General features: G+C 42.5%; 1 protein-coding gene across 8 annotated transcripts in view; it reads left to right on the top strand.

The window, feature by feature from the left end:
* Nucleotides 1-13,859, top strand: part of FRY (FRY microtubule binding protein) — a 367,201-nt gene that overhangs the window by 141,602 nt on the left and 211,740 nt on the right. The window contains exon 1 of one of the 8 annotated variants that reach the window (XM_061628448.1): nucleotides 9,825-9,864. The exons of the other annotated variants lie outside the window; for them this stretch is intronic. The gene's annotated coding sequence lies outside the window, so the exon portion shown is untranslated. Of the gene's footprint in view, nucleotides 1-9,824; nucleotides 9,865-13,859 lie in introns of those variants that run through there. 8 annotated transcript variants of the gene reach the window in all.

Below are 13,859 nucleotides of genomic sequence, written 5' to 3'. Positions count from 1 at the left end.
GTGAACAATTTAAAATAATAAAATCATATAATATGATCACCAAGCCTATAAGACATTAATCCTGGTCGTTCTCTGTCCCAAATGCCCGCTGAAATAAAACAGTCTTTACTTGTCACCGAAAAGACGGCAAGGAGGGAGCTGATCGTACCTCACTTGGGAGGGAGTTCCACAACCTAGGGGCGACCACCGAAAAGGCCCTATCTCGTGTCCGCGTCAAATGTACTTGCGAAGGTGTAGGGAACACAAGAAGGGCCTCACCTAAAGATCTCAAGTCCCGGGCAGGTTCATGTAGGGAGATACGATCTGTCAAATAGTCTGGACCTGAGCGGTATAGGGCTTTGTAGGTCAAAACCAGCACTTTGAATTGTGACTGGAAACAAATTGGCAGCCAGTGGAGCTGTTGTAACAGGGGAGTTGTATGGTCCCCGTAACCAGCCCCAGTTAGTACTCTGGCTGCAGCTCTTTGTACCAATTTAAGTTTCCGAACAGTCTTCAAAGGCAGCCCCACGTAGAGCGTGTTACAATAGTCTAAGCGGGATGTAACCAAGGCATGCATCACCCTGGTCAGATCAGGCAGGTCCAGGAACGGGTGCAGCTGGCGCACCAGTTTTAATTGGGCAAATGCGCTCCTGGATACTGCAGCAATCTGGGCCTCCAAATTCAAAGCTGAGTCCAGGAGTACACCCAAACTGCGAACCTGAGACTTCAGGGGGAGTGCGACCCCATCCAGTACCGGTTGAACCCCTATTCCCTGATCTGCCCTCCGACTGACCAGGAGTACCTCTGTTTTGTCAGGATTTAATCTCAACTTGTTTGCCCTCATCCAGTCCATCACTGATGCCAGACACTGGTTTAGGGTCTGTACGGCTTCCTTGGCTTCAGGTGGAAAAGAGAAATAGAGTTGAGTGTCATCAGCATACTGATGGCACCGAACACCAAAACCCCGGACAACCTCTCCCAGCGGTTTCATGTAGATGTTAAATAACATGGGGGACAAAACAGAACCCTGAGGGACCCTATAGGTCAATGGCCAAGGGGTCGAGCAGGAGTCCCCCAGTACCACCTTCTGGGTTCGATCCTCCAGGAAGGATTGGAGCTACTGTAAAACAGTGCCCCCAAGTCCCATCTCGGCAAGGCGGCCCAGAAGGATACCATGATCGATGGTATCGAAAGCCGCTGAGAGGTCCAGTAGAACCAGCAGAGACACACTCCCCCCCGTCCAGTTCTCTGCGTAGGTCATCCACCAAGGTGACCAAAGCCGTCTCTGTCCCATAGCCAGGTCTGAAACCAGATTGAAATGGATCTAGATAATCCGTATCATCCAGGAATCTCTGGAGTTGGGCGACCACCACACGTTCTATTATCTTGCTTAAAAATGGAATATTGGAGACTGGCCGGTAGTTGCCCAATAAAGAGGGATCAAGGGAGGGCTTTTTCAGCAGTGGTCTTATAACTGCCTCCTTTAAGCATGATGGAATTCTGCCTTGTTGTAGAGAGGCATTAACTATTCCCCTGATCCAATCGACCAGTCCCCCTCTGGTACTTCTAATGAGCCAGGAAGGGCAAGGGTCCAATACACACGTAGTGGCGCACGCTGCTCCAAGGATCTTGTCCACATCCTCGGGTAGACCTGGAATACACATTTGTCAGACACAGGCCAGGTTTTCCAGGCTTTACAACTGCTCACCCCCCTTCAAAAACACAAACAAACAAACAAACTCCTGTGGATGTCTACACATGGTTGATGCTGAAAGGGGAAGGGAGAGGAATGTATATGTGAGAGTGAGAAACCAGAGGAGCCCATGGTCCAATCCTGATCTTTTTACCATGGTACATCAATACTAAGGCCCTCCATGGTGCAGAGTGGTAAGCGGCGGTAACGCAGCCGAAGCTCTGCTCATGGCCGGAGTTCGATTCCAACGGAAGGAAGAAGTTGAATCTCCGGTAAAAGGGGTCGAGGTCCACTCAGCCTTGCATCCATCCGTGGTCAGTAAAATGAGTACCCGGCATATGCTGGGGGGTAAAGAAAGGCCAGGGAAGGAACTGGCAATCCCACCCCATATATACGGTCTGCCTAGTAAACGTCGCAAGACGTTACCCTAAGAGTCGGAAATTACCTGCACTATAAGTGCAGGGACACCTTCACCTTTACCTTTACATCAATACTAAAGCAAGATTTAGTTGTATGACAACAAGCTATAAGAGAGCCTTAGACTTGTGTACAACCTGTTTCCTTCTCCTCTGGTGTGGCCATGAGAAGGAGATTGGAAACTTCCACTTCATCCTAGATTAACCACACTTTAGTATTGTATCTGAATAACAAACTGTGATTAATCATATGCATATATACATACAAGGGGAAGGGAGGCGGAGTTCATTACAAAATACTTGTGTATTAAATATTATATAGCTGTATTTTTCTATTTTTATCTAATCTATTTTATCTATATTTATCAAATCTCTTAAATTCAGCCTTATCAAGATTTCCCATCTCACAGTTTAAATTACAACTGCATACAGTTTGTATTCCCAGGTTTTCAATTCATAACTCGCTCTTTATACCACCAAATGCTAAATATTCAGGGTTTCTCTATAATTCTCTTGATTTTTTATCAGTGTGGCCAGTTTTATAATTCCCAGCAGTTTCCCTGTTTTCCTAATTATATTTTATTGGGATTTCAGTTAACTTTCCACGATTTACTGAAAAGAATCCTTGCTGTGGTAAAAATAACTGGTAATTTGATTCCATGTGTCATTTGTTCTGTGTGATTTTATAATTTTATGAAGTTTTAATGATTTGATTGTACACCTCCATGATTTTTTAATGCATTGCTGATTTATAAATGGTCATAGAATAAATAAACAAACAATATTGAATATAGTTCAGTAAACAACATAAGGGATCTGTAGTAATACTATAGACCAGAATCTTACTGCTTTTTTGACACTTCTGCAACATATGATAACAACCTCCTATTTATTAGTTAAATTTATTAATCACTGTAAAGAGTCTTTAGCCAACTTATAAAATGTTAAAAGCATAATATAAAATCAGAAAAAATATTTTTATAATATAATAATTTTACAATAAAAATCATAATAAAAATCTATAGAACAGACCCAGTAAAACAGCAGAAAAAAACTTTGACAGCAAAACATATCCTGCAAAATCATAATTCCCTTACAAATCCAAAAATCTACTATCACAGTTATTATTGATTTTACTGGTCTTACATTGTGTCTAGTGACGTTGTATGGTCATCTTTAAACAATTTTCTTTATAATTTCTTGCAACTGGAAAATAAGAGCCCTTATTAAAATGAAATGACCAGACCTCTTCTGAGCTTTCGTATCGTATTCCAACTGCAGAATAGCACTTCAGAAGTCTTACTGATTTCAGCGGAAGAGTTAAATAGATGCTTAAATCTTTCTCATTGAAATTCTGTGTGCTTAACTTTGGCTGGACACCTGGTATAGCACAGTGGGGAGGAGAGCATGGCTGGGAGTCCAGAGTCTGTGAGTTCAAATCCCCGCTTGTGTCTCCTGGGTGTCAAGGGCCAGCTAAACATCACCTCCACAATGAGGGGCTCAGGGTTACGTGCTCTGTCACCTGTGCAGCTGTGGGCAAGCTGCATAGTCCCAAGGAGCCCAGTTGCCCCCCAGCTGGCAGTTGCAGACAAGGAAGGGACCGGTTTGTGCAGCTGTGGTAAGCTGAGCAGGCCCTAGCCAGCTGGGGAGGACTAGCCTCAGAGGGAGGCAATGGTAAATCCCCTCTGAATACCACTTATCATGAAATCCCTATTCACAGGGTAGCCATAAGTCAGGATCGACTTGAAGGCAGTCCATTTTTTTTTAACTTTGGCTGGATCATGCCCCAAATATTTAATTCCAAGCATGATGTTCCCCTGAAAACAGCCATGAGTTCCCTGTATCTAGTGATGTCTATACTGGTGCTGGAGAAAACAAGTGTTCAGAGGTTATGCTTTAGGAATTATTATTCACATGGAAGACACAGAAATAACATGTTTACTAATATTACTCCTAATGTTTTGCTGACCTGTTAACAGTGGTGAGAAAGTGTATAACTTTTCATTCTCACTTAATCTTTCAAGTTTCAATTTACCTAAAGGCTAAAGCTGAGAATGAGCTGAGGTTAGTAAGAGTTGCCAAAAGCAACAACAACAGTATCTAAGGCCCTCCTCCGGGTACCAACCCATCAGGATGCCCGGAGGATTGTTATTAGATCCAGGGCCTTTTCTGTGGTGGCCCCAGAACTATGGAACAGCTTACCTGAGGAGATACGCCTGGCGCCTACGGTACTTTCTTTTAGGCGCCAGGTTAAGACCTGGTTATACTCCCAGGCATTTTAACGTTCATGTTTTATATTCAATGTTTTTTACTCTAACTTGTTGTGACCTTGTATGTTTTATTGTAACTTTGTATTTTAACTCTGCTGTTCACCGCCCAGAGAGCTATTCGCTATGGGCGGTCTATAAATAAATAAAATAAATAAATAAATAAATAAATAAAAATAATAAATAAATAAATAAATAAATAAATAAAAAACTTTCTTCAGATACATCCATAGTAAAAGACAGAGAAAAGAAACGGCACAGCTACTCAATGAGAATGGCAAAATGATAACAGATGACAAAGAAAAGGCAGAAGTGCTCAATTACTACTTTGGCTCAGTCTTCTCCCAAAAGAGGGTCTATGACCCTCCCAGGAAACATGAAGTAGAAGGGACAGGATTGGAGCTTGAAATTGATAGACAAATGGTCAAGGAATACCTCATCACCTTGAACAAGTTCAAATCTGCAAGGCCTGATGAACTGCATCCTAGAGTATTGAAGGAACTGGCAAAAGGACTCTCAGAACCAGAACTGTCTATTATCTTTGTGAAATTGTAGAAGATGGTGAAGTGCTGGATGACTTGAGTAGGGCTAATGTCCCTATGTTCAAAAAGGAACCTGGGAACTACAGACCAGTCAGGTGTCATCAATCCCTGGAAAAATTCTGGAGCAGGTTATAAAGCATTCAGTCTGTAATCACATTGAAAACAATGCAGTGATTACTAAAAGCCAACATGGATTTATCAAGAACAAATCCGGCCAGACTAATCCTATGTCATTATTTTGATTGGGTAACCTCCCTCATAGATTGTGGGAATGCTGTGGACATTAGATAAAGTGCTCCATGATATTCTGATTAGCAAGCTAGCTGAATGTGGGTTGGGTGGAACAACTCTCAGGTGGATCCACAGTTGGCTACAGAATCATACTTAAAGAGTGCTTATCAATGGTTCCTTTTCAAACTGAGGGGAGGTAACGAGTGGGGAACTGCAGGGCTTGGTGCTGGGCCCAGTGCTTTTCAACATTTTTATTAATGACTTGGATGAGGAGGAGCAGGGAATGATTATAAAATTTGCAGATAATACAAAATTGGGAGGGATCGCTAACATCCTGTAAGACAGAAACAAAATTCAAAGTGATCTTGATAAGCTGGAGCATTGGGCTGAAAACAACAGAATGAAATTTAATAGGGATAAGACCAAAGTTCTGCACCTAGGAAAAAGAAATGCACAGTTATAAGATGGGGAATACTTGGCTCAGTAATGCTACATGCGAGAAGGATTTTGGGATTGTTGTTGCTCATAAGCTGAATATGAGTCTACAGTGAGTATGTGACTGCAAAAAAGGCAAATGCTGTTTTAGGCTGCGTTAACAGAAGTATAGTTTCCAAATTGCGTGAAGTATTGGTTCCCCTCTATTTGGCACTGCTCCAGTTCTGGACATTGCAGACACGATGCAAGGATGCAGACACTGGAACGGGTTCAGAGGAGAGCAACAAGGATGATCAGGGCACTGGAAATAAAGCCCTATGAGGAGAGATTGAAAGAACTGGGCATGTATATCCTTGAGAAGAGAGTGAGGGAAGAGGAGCAGGGATCTCTTTTCGATTGTCCAAGAATGCAGGACACGGAATAATGGGCTGAAGTTGCAGGAAGCCAGATTTCAACTGAACGTCAGGCAAAACTTTCTAACTGTTAGAGCATACAACAATGGAACCAATTACCTAGGGAGGTAGTGGGCTCTCCAACACGGGAGACATTCAAGAGGCAGCTGGACAGCCACCTGTTGGGTATGCTTTAATTTGGATTCCTGCATTGAGCTGGGAGTTGCATTTGATGGCCTTATAAGCCCCTTCCAACTTTGATTCTTTGATTCTATGACCTTCCAGTTAGCTTCTTTGGTTGTGCCTACAACAAATTCACTACTGCAAGTATTTTGAGGATTACAATGATGCTTTCTAAACCCACATTAATATTCATTGTCCATTGTTAATATCCATTGTCTATATCCATTGTCTTGCTTTTTAAAATCTAAAGTTAGTTCCTGGGCTTTGCACAACACTAATTAAAACTCAGTGGACTCTGCCCAGAGACATTAAATCTTAAAACTACATTTGCAATCTTGTCTTGAAATGAGCAGTGTCCTTTTTATTCATTCAGGCATATGTTAATGCTTCACAGGGCTCTTTTTAGAACTGTAAAAAGAAAAAGAAATCCAGACAATGTAAGAAAGCACCTGGTTATATGAAGATACGTTTTGATGAGTTCAGGCAATTGAAGCAAATGTTGTGGTTCATCATTTTTAAAGCACATAGTTGTGATTGCCTCATTTACAGAGACATGGCAAAAGCAGGTTCAGCTGCACATGCTGTCAGGATGAGCTATGCAGCCTGAAGTCAGCGCAGGCTGAAATCTGTCCATTTATGAGATTGGACCATAAAATTTAAAATATATGAGGAGAAATGGCAAGAAAGAGTTTAGACTGGGCTGGGGAGAATCATGATTAATATTGTTATATCCATTTGTTCTGTAAGTATTGTTTCGTTCAGCAGGTCTTCTCTTTAAAGTCAGCTGGTTTACAGGGCAGGGCCTTTTTTTGGTCACCCCCTTTATGAAATAGCCTACCCAGGGCTGACCTTCTGTTTGCCTCTAGTGATTCCTTCTGCTACATGACAAAACCAGGGTTTTTATTTTTATTCACAGAGGTGATTTACATTTGCACAGCAGTTTTACTACATTTTGTTAATCCCCAATTTTATTTTGGATTCCTGCATTGAGCAGGGGGTTGGACTAGGCCTCTTCGAACTCTACTATTCTATGATTCTATGAATTTTAAGAACCTGAAAAAAATCTACAAGGAATGGTTTTTATCCTTACTTATTTCTGATATAATGTAGATGATGGTGACATTAAGAGCGTTTTGAGGCCTGAAATTCCTGTGTTCTATTGTTATTGTTTGAGCAGAAATTATACCTTGGCAAATAAATAGACTGTTATAGTTTTTCCAGCTTTTTATTATTTTTAGATACTTTCATGTTGAAGAGAGTTTCATATAGAAATTCCAGAATATGCAAATAGTACTTGTTTATAAATATAGGAAGCTGAATATCTTTGGTTCTTATGTAAGATTTTCTTCAACCCAAAAGGTGATGAATTGCTTGAAATGAATAAACCCCTTCTTCATTCATAGTGCTAGCTGTAGCTCTTGGCCCTGGATTTAACCTACCATTTTGTTCAAGATTTGGATGACGTCATTGTTTAGTATATAAATCAGCAACAGAGAGATTCAGATGGAGTAAAAACAGGGTTGTAGAGGCTAGTATTTTTCACCCTAGGGGCAAATGAACTTCCCTGTACTTTGCTAATGTTCTGTTTCATAGCTACACATGAATAGCTAAATTTGGGGAGGGGAGCAAATGAAGGGGATCCAGGGAATTCATAGATACATGAAAACTAGGACAGCTATGAATAAAACTGTATTTCATTCATTTTTTTCAGCTGCTGCATTCAAAATCTGTCAGATATACTAACCTTGCCCTGTGCCAGACTAGCCTGGACAGCGCATCCTTGAATTTCTACCACATCCTTCTCTTGTTTCCTGTGCAGCCAGCAAGATTGTCATCAACCCTCCTCCCTTCTTGGCTCAGTACCAACAATTTATCTCTTGCCCAATCTTGCCCAACAAAGCTTGTGCTGGGTTCCATTGCCAATCAACTGGTATCATCCACTCCCCACTCATCAAATGAAGGCAGAAGATTCAGGCAGGCAGGCAGCTCTCTGGCCTAATTGGGAAAAACCTTTCATTTTTCTTCCTCCTTAGTGGGAGTTGGGGAGGGATGAAGGAGGCTCACATTCCTGGGAGACCCTTTCAGTGGTGAATATTAACTGACACCTATTAACTGATGCCTATTCAGGTAACTGATAGCAGGCCACATCCTTTTCTTTTTAACATTGTGGACAAATTGCCAGTTTGCAAGCAAAGTATTATTCATCAGTGATAATGTTTATTGTGACATTTGAGTGGGAAAAATAACATTTATGTGGTATGCTTTTTGTTTTATTTTTAATTTATATTTAAAGTTTTCAGTGGGCAATTTGAATGTTCACATGATTTGTTTTTCTTTACAATTTCATTTCCAAAATCTTTGTTCAGTAGTGACTAAGCCAGGGGTTCCCAAACTGTGGGCCCTGTGCCACTAGTGGTTCACAAGTCCCCAGAATGTCTGGATTTGTGGTTGAAGACGGGAGATGGCACATCTGTTGCATTAATTATTCATGTTGATTTTTAATTGCATTTTTTGTTCTTTATTTCTTTATATTTTATTGTATTACCATTTTAATTCTATGGATTTCCATTCTATGGAATTCAAGTTGTAATACAATAATATCTCAGTTAACGAATCCTCCAGGAATGAAGCTCCTTTCAGTGAAGGCTTTTTTGGGCTTGGGGTGGTGGGGTACACACTGTGACATTGTCAGAATGTGAGTTCTTGCCTGCTGGGTTGTGGCAGCTGCTGCAGGCATCTCTTTCATGTGTGGCTGGAATCACAACCCTTCCTGGGTGGTGCCGTTGCTGTAAACTGTGCTTCTGATGCCTCAGAAGTACTGTTTACTGCAGATGCACCTGCATGACCCTGCAAGGAGTGCGATTCCAGCTGCACATGAGAGGCGCCTACAGCAGCCACAGTCCATCAGTCCTTTTTGCTTGGTATCAGAGACAGAGAGAGAAAGAGAGGGAGGGAGAAGAGCAGAGTGTGTGTGTTTCAGCCAGGGTTAGCAAAGACAACAGGCTGGTTAATTTCTCCTCCTTCTCTGATGGATGCATCCTTCCTTTGCCTGCCCACTCAGCCCTGCTCAATGAAGCTCTGACCCCTCTCCCCCTTTCTGTCTCTGTTCCCCTCTTTCCATAAGTGTGTGTGTGTGTATGTTCGGCTCAACTGCTGTGCTGGAAGAAAAACAGCTGCCCATAATCACAGTTTCATTGAGATTTACATGCACACACACTTCACAGGGGGAAAGACAGATAAAGGGGGAGAGAGAAATGGCTAAGAAGTCATCCTTTACATGAGCAATGCACAGTTCTTTCTCCGTTCCTGCCAACACCCAAGAGCTTCTGTGATTTGAGGTTGGGTTACTCTGTTCTCATTTTCCCCTTTGTCAACTCAAAACAGCACCCCTGCTCCTCCTCCTCCTCCGTTCTCTACTTGAGTGTAGGGTAGGATAACACACACACACACACAGAGGGGGGGTGAGGGTGGTGTCTGCCTGCTCGAGTGTAGGGGAAGATGATAGAGAGAGAACACCATTTAATGCCTGATTGTTTAAGTGAGATGTCTCATGCCTTAGAGGTTCTGTCAGTAAAAGATCCTGACTGTGAGCAAAGCTGTACAGTGAGGAGAACTGCGCTCAAAGTTTTAGAATGCTACAGCAAGATGCTACATGATAAAAGAAAAAAGGCAAGGCAGGCATCCCTGGATGCATTTTGGAAGAAGCCTTCAAGTGGTCTGTAGAAGGTTTGAAATGTTTTTGTTTATTTATGCAAGGTTTACCTGACCAGATTGTTTCATTTTAGACATGCATATTGTTAGTTTTGAATAAAAAGTTTGCTAAACATGTTGAGCTGTTCTTCTTTTTTGTGGTGTAAGAACCTATCTGTGTTTTTATGTTATTCCTACCTCTGGTAGTAAAGTTTCTGTTAAAGAGTAATGTCCAGGAACACATCTAGTGGCCACCAAGACCATTAGCAATTTTCAAGTGGTCTGTAGGGGAAAAAGTTTGGGAACTGCTGGCATTAGCATTTGGGTGTGTGCATATTTAATGAGGATTTGGGGGACTATTTTGCACAGAATTTATAGGATTGTGCTAAATGAATTTCCCCAGGCTTTGACATGAATGATAATGCTCTTGTTGTCAAAGTGGCTGCTTTTGATTTGTAGTGCTGTACTTAATGCCATTTTTATAGACCAAAGATGTAAAAGTTGTAGTAGAAGGAATCCTTAATCTTTGCTCTCAGCCTCATCTTTTCATGCTTTCTTCTTGCTTTACATCCCATACATTATCAAAAACCAAATACAAATTGCAAATACAAAGTATGGATTACTTTCAAAGGATTTATTTTCTCAGGTAACATCTATAAAATTGTCACAAAAAATGATTACCATGACCAAAAATGATCATTAGTGCTTTGCTTTTTATGTAGTTTACACTGGTAAAATGTTTCCTCAAATAAAATATGTGCTCTGTGGATTCAGTGTAGTTTTGCTTATCTCTGGAAGGCAGTTGAAATGTAAACTGGAGGGGAATTTTAATAGGGATAATTTAGTAGAAGTTGGAAGGTGAGAAATCCTACAAGGGGCAGTGTATGGCAGCTGTAACTCGTTTTCAGGTGTCTGGTATTTGCATGAAAGAACAAGAAAATGTAAACCCAACCTACATATATAAATAGCAATACAAAATTGGATTTGTGTATCTGGGTCTAAAAATATGTCACAGTACAGGAACAATACCAATAAATAATGTGTCTGAAAACTCTATATTATTGACATGTAGATAGAATATATCAAAATATCAACTGATATAGCTAACAATGTTATCTGAAACTGATGCTCAGCTGTGAGGCTGGGAGAAAGTCAGTGAGCTCTTCAGAGCTTCACATCAGAGATCCAAAATGGCATGGGCAGCCACAATCCCTCCCCTTGATGTCTATATCTGCAGTCAGTCTGCATTTTCAAGCATCTCCAAAACCTAGAAGCTATCTTTAGTCCTGTCCATCTGCACCTTAGCTCTGCTTCATCTGAATAATTGCTCCCAGTTGTGCCCTGGTCTGATTAATTGTAAATTCTGGAAGAAACTATTAAGAGCTGAGAGCTCATAAAGTCACCTGTGCTGACTTGCCAGCCTGTCTCTCTTCTCTTAGACCAGCTTTGGCTTGGCTCTGCATCTGCTCAGTGTCAAATCTTGTTTACTTGTTTTTGTTAGTGGTCCTTTTCTAATTACTCTCCCAGCATGTGGCAGGGGTGGATTTTCCATCAGCCACACACTTGAGGTAACTTTGTGCATACTAGGGTTGCCAGGTCAGAAGCACTGCATTGCAAACTCTGAGATTTCAGGGGCCCTAGTGATGTCATAGGGCAGGGGCAGTGCCGGAGCCAGGTTGGGCCCTGACCGAGGGCCCCTGAAGAGCCCCTCCTTAGGGTGGGAAGGTGGTGCTCCCATTCCATGATACACAGCAGTGTGGAGAGGGAACTCCTAGGTACCCTCCTAATACAGACAGTGCGAGCTTCAATAAACCCACACACACTCCCCGCCTACCTTTCCTGTCAGTGTGAATGCCATGCCTGCTATGCGTACATACCTGCCATCACCCAAGATGGTGGTGGTGGGTTTCCCTAAGGGGCTGATGCCCCTGCTGCTATTTTGGTTGATGGCAGGCATATGTGCTAGCTCTGCTCCACCTGTATGGGGTGGTGTTGGGCTATGGCACCATAGGCCTGGGGCATGCTGGTGCCCAGGGCCCAGTCATGCCTGGTACTGGCCCAGGGCACTCACTATACACTTTCCTACGCCCACCCCATTACTCTCCCAGGCACCTTTCCACCCCCACACCACTCACTCCGCCAGGCACTTTCCTTCCTAAACCACAACTCACCACCTTCTTTCGTCGGCACCCCGTGTTGGGCACTTACAGGCCTCCCTCCTGCTTAACCTTTGTGGAGTCCTGGGCTCATGTGCTGCTGCCACCGCCGCCTCTCTTGTGACCTCTTGTGTGGCCCCATGACCTCCTGTGTGATGACCTCTTGCCTGCCTGGAGATGGGTGAATGCCCCGGAGACCTGGGGAGGACCCCCAACACCTGAAATCTCCAGGTAAAATCTGGAGATCTGGCAACACTAGTGCACACCAAAAGCCATATGTAGAACTCAGTATTATTGAGCTTTTCGTATGCCTCCACAATGCTCAAAAAGATGTGTTATAGTGGTGCGCAAAAAAGTGGATCCACACTGCACAGCATCAGCATGCCTCAAAACGTGGTAGCCATAGTAAGGATTGACTGGGAAACCATTGCTACCACTTGCTAAGGGGGGTCATGAGAATTAGCCTTTAAACACTGTCTTCTGTCTGCTTGCTTGGCTGTTTATGCCCTTCTACACTTAGTGTGTGGCTCCTGCTTATTCCTCTTTTATGCAAATCTCTTAAACATTAACATTGTGCCCAGACTTCAGTGCTGCTAGTTAATTCTTTCTGTGGATGCGTTGCCCAGATTTGGATGATTCTAGACTATGACACTAGAAGTCTTTTGTGCTAGTACTGATTTGTTTCCTTGACTGTTCTCAGTTGCTTTGTCTGGACCTAATCTTGCAAAAGACTCTAGGCAAAGTTTACTAGTCCACTATTAGTTGGCTTCATATTTATTATTTATTTATTATTTATTACATTTATATACCGCCCCATAGCCGAAGCTCTCTGGGCGGTTTACAGCAATTAAAACATCAAAAACAAATATACAAATTTTAAAAGACAAAAAACAATTTTAAAACACAATTTAAAAAATTTAAAAACAATTTAAAAACACATGCTAAAATGCCTGGGAGAAGAAGAAAGTCGTGACCTGGTGCCAAAAAGATAACAGTGTTGGCCCCTGTGATGTTCCTGTATTAATGTATATATGGTAAGTGCTGTTTGTATAGAAGATACATGGTAAGTGGAATGAAAGAGGAGGGGGGAGTAAATGAGCAGTAAAATGCTGGATGATTGGCTGAGTGTTTGGATGGCTGAGAGTATAAATGGAAGGATGACAGTTGAATCTGGGGGGACGTGAGTGGGTTGTTTTGGTGGAGTTTGGAGGTGTGTGTGAGTTGGTGTATGTCAGGAGAGTGTGGAGAAAGAGGGAGGTGGAGTTCGGATTAGTAATAAGTCAAATATCACAGTAATAGATGAAACCATAAGCTTGTAGATCATTATCAAAGTTATCTGGTTATTAATGTTATTTAATAAATACTATTTTGGTTTACCGAAGGCCTGATCCTTGGCTGGGGTTTCACAGAGCAGAAGGGAGGGTAAGGTAATAACCAAGGCTGAAGGGAAACAGTAACAAATGGTGGCAGCGGTGAAGAGGAGAAGATAACATTATAAGTATCCAGAGCAACCCTGAGTTATGAGTTATCTGCATTGATACAAGGGGGTTGGGAACAGCAGAGGCACGCAGTCACGAATGTAACCGGATAGAGAGACTCAGGCAAGGTCTCTGGGAACATTGGTTGTAGAACGTGACTGGTGGTGCTGCCTAGCAGGGGGATCTATTGAGATCTGTGCTAGAGCGGAGAGAGAAACCAAAAAAAAGGACAGTCCGGACTGGTGGAGTCCCTGGTGGTGCCTAGTGAAAGGCAGTAGCCACGAGCAGGTAGGAACCTGACAGTGAGAGCCAGGGAAGGGCGTCACAGCCCCAGGCGCTCCTCATCAGGGAGATCATTCCATAATTTGGGGGCCACCACGGAGAAGGCCCTCTCCCT

This window comes from Rhineura floridana, chromosome 5 (genome assembly GCF_030035675.1).
Source record: "Rhineura floridana isolate rRhiFlo1 chromosome 5, rRhiFlo1.hap2, whole genome shotgun sequence".
Taxonomy (NCBI): Eukaryota; Metazoa; Chordata; class Lepidosauria; order Squamata; family Rhineuridae; genus Rhineura; species Rhineura floridana.
Note: the sequence above shows the minus strand (reverse complement) of the source record. Positions and strands in the feature narration are given on the sequence as shown.